Source organism: Python bivittatus, unplaced genomic scaffold (genome assembly GCF_059951505.1).
Source record: "Python bivittatus isolate LINGU-HERP-01145 unplaced genomic scaffold, Pbiv_v1 ctg000250_np1212, whole genome shotgun sequence".
NCBI classification, from domain to species: domain Eukaryota; kingdom Metazoa; phylum Chordata; class Lepidosauria; order Squamata; family Pythonidae; genus Python; species Python bivittatus.
Genome location: NW_028277057.1, coordinates 348002 through 362665, shown reverse-complemented (window position 1 = coordinate 362665; position 14664 = coordinate 348002).

The following is a 14664-nucleotide window of genomic DNA, read 5'->3' as shown; positions in this document are numbered from 1 at the left end:
AAGCAAAAAATTACCCTTCTGAATTGTGCCCCACTCTGAACTCAAAGAGTGCTCAGAACAAGGTTTCTACAACTTAACTGCAAAATAATGGTTGGCAGCCATAATTGTAACTTGTGGCAGCCTTACTAAGCCAGCTTTTCTAAGCTTGGCCATGGCAGCTGGGGAAGATGGGAGCTGAAGTCCAAAATATCTGGAGGGTAGCAGATTGCGGGAGGCAGTGCTAAGGACTGTCCTGACTCTTCTTTGCTCCCTTCCGCACTTCTCACCTACAGGGATGTCCACAGACTATGGGCTGGATCTAGGGTTACCAGATATCTGTACAGGCAAAGGAGGACATGGACAATTAGAAAGGAGGACAAATGGGGGAAAGGAGGATACACTAACTCTAACTTTCCTGGCACCCATGACAAAAATTACAGCAAAAAATTGCAAAAAAATATACTTAGGCCTACATGTATACGAAATTACCTTTTGCAGCATCAGAAAGATTGGTTTTTCAATTGCGATAGTTTTCCAACTAATCTTTATTTTCAAGAACGTATGCTAGTGAAAATACAATTGATGATGATGTGCTTTTCACATTTCAACATAGAAACAAGGCAAGTCACGCGATCTACAGTGGGGCAAAAAAGTATTTAGTCAGCCACCAATTGTGCAAGTTCTCCCACTTAAAAAGATGAGAGAGGCCTGTAATTTTCACCATAGGTATACCTCAACTATGAGAGACAAAATGGGGAAAAAATCCAGAAAATCACATTGTCTGATTTTTAAAGAATTTATTTGCAAATCATGGTGGAAAATAAGTATTTGGTCACCTACAAACAAGCAAGATGTCTGGCTCTCACAGACCTGTAACTACTTCTTTAAGAGGCTCCTCTGTCCTCCACTCGTTACCTGTAGTAATGGCACCTGTTTGACCTTGTTATCAGTATAAAAGACACCTGTCCACAACCTCAAACAGTCACACTCCAAACTCCACTATGGCCAAGACCAAAGAGCTGTTGAAGGACACCAGAAACAAAATTGTAGACCTGCACCAGGCTGGGAAGACTGAATCTGCAATAGGCAAGCAGCTTGGTGTGAAGAAATCAACTGTGGGAGCAATAATTAGAAAATGGAAGACATACAAGACCACTGATAATCTCCCTCGATCTGGGGCTCCATGCAAGATCTCACCCCATGGGGTCAAAATGATCACAAGAACGGTGAGCAAAAATCCTAGAACCACATGGGGGGACCTAGTGAATGACCTGCAGAGAGCTGGGACCAAAGTAACAAAGGCTACCATCAGTAACACACTGCACTGCCAGGAACTCAAATCCTGCAGTGCCAGACGTGTCCCCCTGCTTAAGCCAGTACATGTCCGGGCCCGTCTGAAGTTTGCTAGAGAGCATTTGGATGATCCAGAAGAGGACTGGGAGAATGTCATATGGTCAGATGAAACCAAAGTAGAACGTTTTGGTCTAAACTCAACTCGTCGTGTTTGGAGGAGAGAGAATGCTGAGTTGCATCCAAAGAACACCATACCTACTGTGAAGCATGGGGGTGGAAACATCATGCTTTGGGGCTGTTTTTCTGCAAAGGGACCAGGACGACTGATCCGTGTAAAGGAAAGAATGGATGGGGCCATGTATCGTGAGATTTTGAGTGAACACCTCCTTCCATCAGCAAGGGCATTGAAGATGAAACGTGGCTGGGTCTTTCAGCATGACAATGATCCCAAACACACCACCCGGGTAATGAAGGAGTGGCTTCGTAAGAAGCATTTCAAGGTCCTGGAGTGGCCTAGCCGGTCTCCAGATCTCAACCCCATGGAAAACCTTTGGAGGGAGTTGAAAGTCCGTGTTGCCCAGCGACAGCCCCAAAACATCACTGCTCTAGAGGAGATCTGCATGGAGGAATGGGCCAAAATACCAGCAACAGTGTGTGAAAACCTTGTGAAGACTTACAGAAAACGTTTGACCTCTGTCATTGCCAGCAAAGGATATTGAGATGAACTTTTGATATTGACCAAATACTTATTTTCCACCATGATTTGCAAATAAATTCTTTAAAAATCAGACAATGTGATTTTCTGGATTTTTTTCCCCATTTTGTCTCTCATAGTTGAGGTATACCTATGATGAAAATTACAGGCCTCTCTCATCTTTTTAAGTGGGAGAACTTGCACAATTGGTGGCTGACTAAATACTTTTTTGCCCCACTGTACAGACTATAGTGTTCATAGATTTGAAGGGGCTGGACTGAAGCCAATTGCTGGAATCAAGAAATAAATAATATAAATCTAGCTTGTTGCGTCTGTCGATAGACGAGGAAAAGAAAAACAATTTACAAGGTCACAATACATGAAAGTCTGAATGACTGTTGTGAAAATAGCCTAAAAAAACCCAAGATGCTCAAAAAGCCAGACAATAGTTGATTTTAAGGCTATGGAGGACATGAGGACAAACAGGAGGACGTGTCCTCCTTTGCAAGATGTCTGGTAATCCTTGTTGGATCCCTTTAGAACATCATTCTTAGGGACCAGGAAATACGACATTTGGATAGATCTTCACTTGTTACCCTCTCACCCCGTTAAACTCCTCAACCCATCATTAAAGTATTCTAAATATGTGCCCATCGTTAATCTTGTGGCATGAATTGTTTCATACATACCACTGCAAAGATTTTAACCATTGTTAAATAAGTGGATGAATTAATGCATGTTAACCACAAAACACTATGGCTTAAACATTACTACTTCTGCTTACTCTGAATTTCTTGTCAATCAATTACAGTATATTCTTCAATTTCACGTTCTAGACTTCAGACTTTTTTTTTCACATTTGAACCATAAACTTCTCTAATTCTTGGTCACCCATCTCACTTTCCCAAGGAATTTCTAAATCAAAGAGACTCAAGCATTTTCTCCTTTCCTATAGAAAAGATATTACAACTTTTGAATCATTTTGGTTACTCTTTTTCAGCTCTACGGTGTTTTTTTTTTTAAAAAAACGGGATCACCAATGCTGTATATGATATTCCAACTGTTAATACACTGTAGATCTGTATTTCTCAAACTTGGCAACTTTAAGACGTGGACTTCAACTCCCAGAATTCTGCCAAGTTTGAGAAACATGGATGGATAATGTGCCTTATCACCCTGGGCACTTTATTTTCAATTTCTTTTTTAACAAATAATTTGCATTGTTCTCTTTTTCAGGTTCTAGGTTCATGTTGTAAGGCCATAAGATTCTTTTTCTTACTTCGCGACTGCCTCCTTGTATCCCATGAGTGCGTGATGTGGACCTTGCATTTTCATTAAAGCTTCATTTTTAATTTTATTGCCCAGTCACCTTATTTGAACTGATGTTTTTGCAGTTTTCCATAGTTCATTTGGGTTTCCATCATTCCAAATAATGTCAGAATTTGCATGGTTGAACAAAAGTACTGCACCTCAGGAACTGGTTTTAAAACTTATTTTTCAGCAAGACTTGCCATGCCACGGATTGGCAAGAGGGAGTTGAAGTGATGTTGATTTCAGGGGGCCTTTGGGCATTTAAAGTGGCTTTAAGTCAATCAAGTTTGCAATGCAAATGTAACAATTTAATTGACCACAATACAGTATATATTTGCATTACCTGTTATGAACAATAGGTAGATGTAAACTTAAATAGCATGTGTTTCAAGGCAATTTAAGCATTCAATAAGTGCACAAATCCACATAACTTACCTAGACGGAGCTGAAAAGGCTTTTGGGAATGTGGGGATTTAGCAGACCCCCCGCCCCACCTCTTATTGGATGTTGACTGGAGTGATGCAGTGTTTTTAACCCTTTGTTCGTCATCCTGAAAGCCACTTAGAGCCTGCGGGAATTAGATCAATCAATCAATCAAGAAATTAAATTTAGCAGCATAGAAGCCCGAGTAAGAAATTAAGTAAATAGATAACCTCATGGTTTCACCGTTTTTGTACCATCAAACCTAATTAAGATTTCTAGAGAATGTGTAAGCTTGTTTTGTTGTTTTATTGAATAATATAAAGGTATTGCCAGTGGGGTATTCACTAATTGTTGGACTGGGATTGGAGAGATTCAAGGTCATATCCAATCCCAACCGTGATAGGTCACTGGGTGACTTAAAATCACTCTCTTGTTCAACCTATTTCAGGGGTCTGTTGCTTGGGGAGAAATTGGAGAAGGGAGAGATGGATTATAAAGGTAGAAGTAAATAAATTCAATATGGAATTTTGATAAGCATAAGTTTTTCCCCGTTTTAATGCAAGTCCATGCTGTTTTCTATCACACGGTGGCGCCCTCAAGCAATGAAACCCCTACTGTAGCTGAAACATATTTAAATAATGATCCACCTTTTTAAAAAAGCAAGTTCACTTCCAGCATATAGGATGTTAACTTATATCTTTGCATTAAAGTGATTTAACCTCTCCAAGAACTATAGTTTTATGCTACCAGGAGGGAGCAGGGGATTCTTTTCTTCTTTAAAAATGGGGCAATTGTGAGAAGAAGCCAAGGTCTCATCAAGCTAATAATTCTTTGGAGAAACCCTGGCAGTCATGCTTGAGATAGGCAGTGGGATATGCAGTCCAAGCTGGCAAGTTGCTTACAGATCTCTCTCAGGGGCTTTCTTGCCCACCTGACTCTTAAAAAGACATTCTATTGATCTAAAACTAAATGGGTGGCTCTTGTACAGCAAAGCCAAGCCTCTAGTGCCACCTTTACTTCTTCCTTGTCTTTTGCTCTTCTCGTTGCTTTGAGATTTTCTGCCCTCTTTTCCCCCAAGAATAGCTCAAGGAGCTGTGGCTCTTGCTATTTTCCCTAATAATATAAAGCTGCTTTTTAAAACAAATGTTTCCTTTGATTCAGCAGCTGCCTTTCAACAAATGAATTATTTTATTTTAACTGAAATAAGTGTACATGTTCCTGCTTCCATTTGGTATGAGGATATTTCTGGCCATTGGTTTTGGGTATAAGAATCTTAGAAACTCTCTTAAGCTGCATTCAGCAAGAATGCAGGTTACAGCTGTTCAGCACCTAAAAGGTGAAGAAGCACCCCCCCCCCTTATTTCAAAGGACTGCTTAGGGAAGCAAGACCAACATTATGAGGCTGAAAATTTGTCAGTAGCTGAGAAAGCCTGGTTGGATGGAGAAATGAACAAGTGTGTGCTTGTATATGACATTTAAAGATAGACTTGTAGGTAAGCCTTGGAAAAGATATTCAACTGCTGGGATATGTCTATACCTACCAAGATCAGAATCGTGCAAACCATGGTATTCCCTGTAAAACCTTGTGGAAGCAACAGTTGGACTTTGAAGAAGCAGGATAAGAAGAATATTGAGGTCTTTGAACTTTGGTTGTTGGAGAAGACTCCCGAGAATACCGTGGACAGCCAAGAATACTAACCAATGAATCACTAAACAAATCAACCCAAAGTTCTCACTTGAGGCACAAATGACCAGGCTCAAATTATCCTACTTTGGACACATGATGTGAAGATGCAGCTCTCTGGTGAAGGTTCTAATGCTGGGAAAGGTGGAAGAAAAAAGAAGAAGAGGACGACCAGCAGGAAGGTGGATGGACTCAGTTACAGAGGCAATGAGTGCACCGTTGGAAAACTTGAAAGAACAGGTTAGGGATAGATTGTCATGGAGAAAATCTGTCTATGTGGTGACTAGGAGTCGAAAACGATGGCATAGTCAATCAATTTGTAAATGAGCAGGGATATCTGCAATGGGCAATCACACCATCATGGTCACCATCCTTACTTTTTTGACCATACCCTGTAGACACCTCTGTAGGTGAGAGGTGGGGAAGGGAGCAAAGAAGAGTCAGGAGAGTCCTTAGCACTGCCTTCCCCAATCTGCTACCCTCCAGATGTTTTGGACTTCAACTCCCTTAGCTGCCACAGAAAAGCTGGCTTAGAATAAGGCTGCCACAAGGAACAGCTATGGCTGCCAACCAGTGTTTTGCAGTGAACTTGTAGAAAATCTTACGTTATGGAAAGTTATTTATTTATTTATTTATCATATTTATATACCCGCCCATCTCACACAAAGTGACTCTACTGTTTACTACTGTTTTAAAAAAAAACTGTGCCGGCCTTATTCTCTCTCCTGTTTATGGCTAAGCTGTTTGGATCTGTTAAGTTTTGCCACTTTATTCAATATTGTATAGATTTATATTTCTGTATGATGCACGCACTGATTGAACTGATGTTTTCTTGTAATGGCTGCTCCCAAGGAGCTTTTGGACCTGTTATTTATTATTGTTCATTGGATGTGAGCCCCTTTGGGCACAATACTGGGGAAAAACAATATACTCCAAACTAATGATGATATATGACTGTACATATGTAATCAAAATATATGTCACACTTTTTTTTCTTTCCTAACCTAGTATGAAGCATTTTCCCCTGCCTTTAACAACAGCCGTAGATCACCTGCTTGAACCAATGCAGATGTGTGTGATTTCTTCATATGAGGGAGGAGGGGGAGTTTAACTCTCTCCCTGCACTGTTTCCTCAGCCGAGATTGCCCTCACTACAAGCTCTGTATTGGGGGAAAATACAGAATAATATTGCTGTCTTCTAAGAAACAGCTGCCAATCAGAGCTACATCCTGGTGATTTATGGAGGAGCAGCAAAGAAGTTGTGCCAAATGTGACTTGGCTCTGCAGGACAGCCTGCATAATAGATGTATCGGCAGCAAATGTTTCCTTTTCCTCCAATTCAGATGGCTGAAACCAAGTCTCAGGAGTCTGACAGCACTTCAACATATCCAGAGAGACTTCTGTATCAGATTAGAATGTTTGCAGAAGAAAATGGCTCTCGTGCAAGGAAGTAATGACCATCTCCAAGTAAGATTGACTGATTTTACTTAATGACTGGGCAAGAAGGAAATGGCAGGTCATGCCAAGCCATAAAGTGGTTTGTCTGGCATTGGCTTAGCATGTCGTGTGAATCCAGCCACTGTGGTTTGTAAATCAGAGTGTATAGCTTGCATGGTGTACTAAACCAGCTAATTTCAATTTATTCAGTAAATCATAGCTGCATAAACCGTGAGGGCAATGTGTAAACCTGGTCACTGTATTAAAGCAGTGCTTTTGCTCTCCTGCATTAAAGAGGGGTCTGCAGAGCCTGGTCAAAAAAGTTTAGATGGATGCTACAATGGTGGAATCAAAGCTCTACCCAGTGAATATTAAAAAAAAAAAAAAAAAGAGGATCTTGGATCACACTGTTGCAGCCTCTATCTTAACTTTTTTTTACCATAACCTGTGGACACCTTGTTTGGATGGTTGCTTAGAACCACCAAAATGACTACCATTCAACCTGCTTTTGGTCCTGTATGGCTGGCAACTCTAAACTGTCATTTGAATTTCTCATAATGCTTTAGAACAGTGTTTCTCAACCTTGGCAACTTGAAGATGCTGGCTGGGGAATTCTGGGAGTTGAAGTCCACACATCTTCAAGCTGCCAAGGTTGAGAAACACTGCTGTAGAATGATGTTGCTACCAAGCAAGCTGCAGGTGGAAACCTAGTGGACCCGGGGTGGGGGCAAGAGAGAAAGACTCCTGAATGCCCCCTCAAGCCAGATGTGTTTTGGAGATACTTTGTGGAGATATTGATAAGCTGTAATGAGCTCTGTTTGCTTTTGGCTTGGTGTGTTGCTTGAGTCAGGTCAGTGGGGTGCAAGCCCTGAACGATTGTCCCCCAAACTTTGCCATCTCATAGATTCCAGGTGATTATATGTAAAGCAGGTGAGGAATATTCAGCATCTGAATATTATTGAGTAGGCCACAATGTGGGCTTAGCAATGATGTGTAAGTTGTGACTAAGCATTTTGCATGAAACAGACCACGATGGTGTCTTATTAAAATCTTAGCTGAACCCAGTCTGAGATTTTAATAATTTAGAAAGCCCCGTCAAGGCAAATTTGGCTGTCGTCCTCTTTTAAAGCAAGGCTTAAATCTCTCTTTCTATCCAGCTGACCTCATTTCTGCCATCATTTCACAGCTAAACTGCCAAAAACAGACCTTTGTCATAATTTACATTTGCAGCATTTAAAAATAGATGCCAAGGAATGGCAGTGCCCCAATGGGGGAAGGCAAAGTATACGTTTTTGAAGCTATTCTTCTATTTAAAGAAATTAAAGGTGCCAGGTTTAGCTATTTTCCTCTAAAACATTAAATAAAGTGAAATAAACTGAAAATAAGTAAAGCATAGTATTGCGGTTAGAACACTGGAGTAAGGCTGTATAAAACCAGATTCAAATGCCCAAGGTGGCTGTATTCACACACTTCACTAGGCAATGATGTGGTTTTGTTTAGCTTAGTATGTGTAGATCAAGCCATTTTAGCAAACCATGGTTTAAATAAATCATGGCTTATGTATGGTTCTCACACTTGCCCTGGATGAGTTTTTGTAGGAGAATTATGGAAAAGGAAGGTGTTCTTGGGCGTCTTGAGGCTGATCTCTCTTCGTCTCTTAGAGGCAATACTTTCACTTGGGCAGTTTCCCATCTGCTTCTAAAAAAGAGGGTGCCCACTCCTATAAGGCATAAACATAGACAAAGGTGTGTCTAACAAGCAGCTCCAGGCTGACTCATGATGGCTAAGGGCCTCCTGGAGAATCTGCTGAGAACTTCTGATAGTCTGCAGCCTAGTCTTGTGGAGAGCTTGGAAAATCTTTCTTTAAAAGCTGGTCAGCTCCAGAAGGGAAATGGCTCTTGCCTGCCAGCTCCTGGACTGTGATCTAACTTGCCTTACTGGCTGGCTTTTCTCACATGCTGGTCCATTGACCTTGTGGGACCTTCTCATCTAAGGTAAGGAGAGACAGAGTTCCAGTTTCTAAAGAGCAAGCTAGGAACAGAGCAGTTCTGCTCAAGACAAAGACCTCATCCTGCCTCACTTCATTGTTGTAAGGAGGTAAAGAGGGGTAACTTTGAGGAAGGATGTAATGAAAGTTGATGAAGCAGCTGAGTTTCAATTATTTTAAAATCAATTAATGGTAAATGCAGGGATGCCAAAGGTCAAGCAAGTTATGTGTGGCAGAGTGCACCTATGCTTGTTATGTCCTGTTCATCTAGAAAGCAGGGTTGTAAGGAGGGGGTCTGATGTTAGATTAATGGAAGAATAACAGGAAGGATGAGAGAGGAGAACTTCTCAACTAGGTTTGCACATTGTGTTAAGTCAATAGCAGTTTAAGGGTGGTTGGTTAAGCCACATGGATGGATTTACACAATGTGCTAAGTCAAAGGAACCACATGATGGTTGGGACAACGTGTAGAACCAGCTTTCTTCAACTACTACTTTCTCCCTGTTGCTATTAGATCAATTTGTCCTAGCCTTGTTTTAGTATCAAAACTGATTGAAGAAAAGGCTGTCTGAAGTGATAATGGATTGGGGAGGCAAAAATGGTTAAGGAGAAGGATGTGTTTATTAATTTTTAATATATTTTTACCCATCTTTCTCAGCAGACCAAGTGGCTAACAACTGTGAACATTTAAAAGCAGCAGAATTTAAAACAGCAACCCCAAAGGACCTGATTGGACAATTAAACTACCTTCCAACTATTTTTAAATGCTTAATCAAAAGCCTCTTAAAAGAGAAAGCTTGTGATCCTCTGGGGAAGGAGTTTCAGAGCCTGGGTTGGGTGACTTAATATAAACATCACACATAAATAAATGTACTGTCTTGTAGCTGTAATGGAGTTAACTTCTGAGAACAAATGGATATATTACTGTGTTTTTGTTTTTCTTCCTCTCATTGTTCCTCTTTGCACACGGATGAAATGAAGCATCACTTTGGGTTGTATGTCTCCCTTTATATTTTATTCTTCTTTTGCTGGGGGCTAATGTTGTATTTGAGAGAGAACAGAAGCATCAGGTGGATGGCTGCAGGGCAGGGTCTAAAGATGTCAGGTGACGGCTATGACAGGGTGATGAAAGCTATGCCACTTTTCTAATGTGTGTCACGCATACAAACCAGGTGGAACTTCAATTGCCCGTGATGGCCATCATCTAGATATTTTTGCCAACACCCTGTCGACACCCTTAACCAGATGCAAACTACTTTGGGCAACCCCCTTGAAGCTTTACACCTACATTTTTCGTTTTGTGATGGTATTTCTCCCAGTATCATAACTCTTCCTATATAATCTGTGCATGCAATAATAAGTGTTGTGTGTGTGTGTGATTGCAGCTGCCACTGGAGGCAAAACCATGGGATTTGTCCTTCATACAGCAGCCTCCAATATGCAAATACACGCACATACATACCCACAGATATATTGGGGGGGGGGGTTCTGGGGAGAGGAAATGAGAGGCAGTAAGGTTCTTCCCAATGTGCATTCTTTGGGGTAAAAAGCTGGTGACCCTTTGTTGCCTCTCAGCATCTGATGCAGGATGTGTCTTCTGTTCTTATGTCATACTCATGCAGGTAATAAGTTATATTCAGTTACAGGAAATATTTTAAGAGTCCAGCAGGGGGAAGGTATGTGCATAAGCTTGCTTGTTGATTTATAATCAAGGTTAAATTTCAGAGGGGAAAAAAGAACATTGTGTTTAATGAGCATTCTGTAAAGTCTCTTCAGGCCTCTTCGCCATAACATCAGGTCATTGAGCAAAAAAAATGGCCATCTTTTTTATGTGCACAGCTAGCACAGAAGGGAAATACGCTTTAGGTGACTTGTTGATGGCTTACACTATGTCAGCCTGTTGAATTGGCCACAAGAATTGGCCAAGTTCACATCTCACATTAAGATGCAATCAAACCATATGGCTTAAAGTAATGTGTAGCCTGCCCTTGCAGCCATCCAGTTGTAGCCAAACTGCCCCCTAGTGTGAGATCATACTAATTGCACTTCAAAACATCTGGGGGTTACAGGTGACTATTCCTAACCTTTATTCAGAACAATGCAGTGTATAATACAAAGACAGTATGCTTTTTGTTAAATAATTCTAAAAACTGCACCACTTTATGTTACACCTTTGCCTTTTATTGGTATACTGCAAATAGTTTAAAATTGCAATAAGAAATAAACATAAAATATTGTGCTTCTGCGAAATCTAGGTTGCCCTGATTTCTGTGTCTGAGTTCAAGCAACCTTCTAAGCTATTTTCAAGTCAGTTTGGTTTGTAGCTTCATATGTTGAATGAATCCAATCAGTTTTGGTTTAGACAGGGAATTATGGTTAAACCATGGTTTATGGTGGCTCAGACTGCAACAGATTAGCTGCCACACATTCTCCCTTAGTTAACATTTTGCCGTGAGTACAATTTAGAGTAAGGATGAGCAACCTGAATCCCCTTTTTGCTGTTCTTGGAAGTCTTTCTGACTATGTCCGTATCCAAGCAGATCAGACTCTGCTCAGCTTTATGAGATCAACCAAGGTCAGTTGGGTACTCACCTATCTTAAAATGTTCATATGTTCAGAGCAGAATCAAATGGTATAGTCCTGAAAGGAAAAAGGTTAATAACCCTAAGGCAATGCACTAACCATATCCTTTTTAACTTACTGTTACTGAAAATTAACAAGAAGTGTTCATTTGTTACAGATTCTTGCCAACAACGCCCCCTCCAAAAAACCTCTGAGCTTACTGCTCTTTAACATTGTTTTTGATGGGCAAATTTGAAAATGTGCTTCCAGAATATAACCAACGGTAAGTCAACACCTTAAAAGCAGAAAAGAATCCATTTCAAGAAAGAACTTGGCCGATCAGATAAGAGTAATCTGGACAGAAGAGGCTGTCTGTGCTGGTTACTATGGCTGCAGTCTCCCCATCCTCCTTTCAATTCCCTGAAACAAAAATCCTATTTCCAGAATGGGCCTTGATGTATTTTCAGACATTACAAAGTTTTGGACATCCTAAACAGGAAGATAAATCTTGTTGGAGACCTCTTGACTTTTGGTGCTAACTTCCCAATGTGGTAGAAGATGACCAGTGTGGTTGAAATTGCAGCTATGTGAGATTCTCTGAGAATTATGTATTGGGTGGAACTACCATTCTGGTTTCTTGATACTGGTTGCATACTTGTCAAATGTTCTAATGAAGCAGTTTCTTAGTTTAAAGGCAACTTCCCTTCACTTGCTTCTGCTTTCTTAACATCTAAGCAATGCGCATGTTATGTTTACTTTAAACTGGGTCCTGGAGGCAACATCCCATTCTCCTTTTGGCTGTTCTGATGGCCTTTTAGAGAAGGCTCTTCATCTTTGCAGGTCTTCCAGCAACATGGTAAAGCCAAGTTCTCTGAGAATCAAAATAAGAGCATAAGTCAAAAGAACACTGAGGAAGGTCCAAAAGTTCTGAGTCATATAGTAGATGAGAACAGACCTTATTTTCCTTTGCTGTCCCTTCTCTGTTCTCTTCCTCTGCCATCAGCTTCTGTCTCTCCCTGCTGATTTCTTTTCTCTTTCTCTATGATGTTATTCTGTACAGGAAGACAGATTTCTACTACTGCAAATATTAGACATTTCTAGTAGTAAGAACAGTTCAGTAGTGGAACCAATTACCCAGATAAATGGTGGACTGCCCTTCACAAGACATATTTAGATTAAGTTTAGATTAGCCATTTATTAAGAATGTTTTAATTTGGATTCCAGTACTAAACCGGTTAGGTCTTGATGTCTTAAATGGCCCTTCCCAAGTCTATGATTCTAGACTTAATTTCTTTTTTTTCCATAATTTTAATTAAATATTTTAATTACAGGAATAAAAGTGAATACAAACTAAACTCAGAAAAAGAAATAGAAAGAATAAAAAGTGCAAAGAAAAAAAAAGTAAGATGAAGAAAAAAATATGTAAAGAAGTGACTTCCAAGCTTCATCACAAGTAAAAACAAATCTGATAACTCTTCACCCCTTTCTAAGGTTACAAACAAATATCTCTTCTTCCCATAACCCATCCCTTATCTATATGCAAATCCATAAATCATCAACTTTTCGGTTCTGGTGTCAGCAAAAAGTCCGTAAAGGGTTACCAGAGCTCTATAAAAGCATATCTTATTTTAACCTTGATCAAACCAACTTTATATTCCTTCCTTTTACTTCTAACTATCTTGATCTTTAATTCATTCAGATATTGTTGTAGGATTTGGTCTCTCTTCAATTTTTTTTCCCCAAAGGCTTCTTCGAGGCTTTAACAAACCTCTTTTGTAAATTCAGTAAAAAGTCATTATCCAGGTCATTGTCTTGGTTTGTCATCTGTATTTCCACTTTGATTTTCAAAGCTTTAACCAGCTTCTTTTGGGTATCCAGTAAAAAGTCTCTGTCAAGGTAATTCTCTTGGCTTGTCATTTGTAATTCCACTTTAACTGCCTTATCTACTTTGTAATCCACACTTTTTTTTAATTATTCAATATTTCTGCACCAGATGTAATATCTTTTGGACATAGTTTATCCATAGAAACGGACATCATTGCTGACATTTCTGATATTGTAGCTACTAACGTCTGGCCCCATTCTTCAAAAATCTCCTGAGGTATTTCTAATGTTATAGCATTTTGTGTCATTTTGTAAATCCCCACACTAACCAAAACTGAAAGGCATTTACACTTTTTTTTTCTGCCTGGAATCTTTAGTGCCTTCTGGTTTCCAATTTCTGAAATCATAAAGTTTCCAATTTCTGTTTTAAGTTAAGAAAGACAAAACATTTTGGTTTCCACGAAATGCTGTTTATTTTATTTAATTATTTCCAAAATCTTATAGTAAAAGTCTAAATGTTCCAAAATTGTCTGGACCCTTAATTCATTTATAACTTTCTTCGATCAAAATCTTATTTAGCTTTTTGCCATTTATTTCCAATTTTTTAAATTCTTAAACTTATAGTTAATGTTTCTTTTGTTTAGGAAGAACAGTAAACTCACCAGGTGGCTTTTCAGATGTCATTCTGAAGATCTCTAATAGCCTTAGAATAGTAAATAAGCAATTTCCAAAAGTGATAAGAAAGTGAGGTTTGTGAACTCAGTGTCCTCTGAAAAGCTCCACTGTGGCTGTGAGCACGATAGCTGATCTCGTCTCCTGGCTAGACCTGCAGGAGACTGCCGTCTTGCGGTCTCCTCATGAGGAGCAGCTATCTGGAGCACGTGTGGGTAACCTCCAGTCCTCTCCTTCTCTATAGAGGTTCCAAAGAACCTGTCTACTTGCTGGTTCTTTGGTCTTTGCTGTGGTTTTCATCTCCATCTCTGTTGGAGACCTGTTTAGTTTGCCATGCCTCCACCAGAAGTAATTCTAGACGTAATTTCTGATCCCTTGCTCATCCTTGTTGCACCTCTCTGAACTGTTCAGTTTCTCAAAATCCTTAAAGTATGGTGCCATGATACTTTGACCAAAGCGGAAGTCATCTTCTACTGATGCAGCCTAAACTTATGTTTGCTTTGTCTTGCAGCCCCATCATCTTGGTACAAGAACACACTCTTCAACTATAACTTTCAGCAGAACTCTGGAGCAGGGCAGAGGAATGATTAGCTTCTGAACATATGGCAGTTAGTGTTAAAGCACTACACGTGTCAGGTTCAGCCCAAAGAACTCCACGAGACAGTCCAGATACAGTTCTGTTGCATTTATTAGCTTCCACCTCCAAGACAGAATCTCTCCAGACCAAATCTAAACTTCCCAAACCAGCAAGCCAAAACACCGTGAATTCCTTAGGGTGGGGCCAGTCTCATCTTCTTA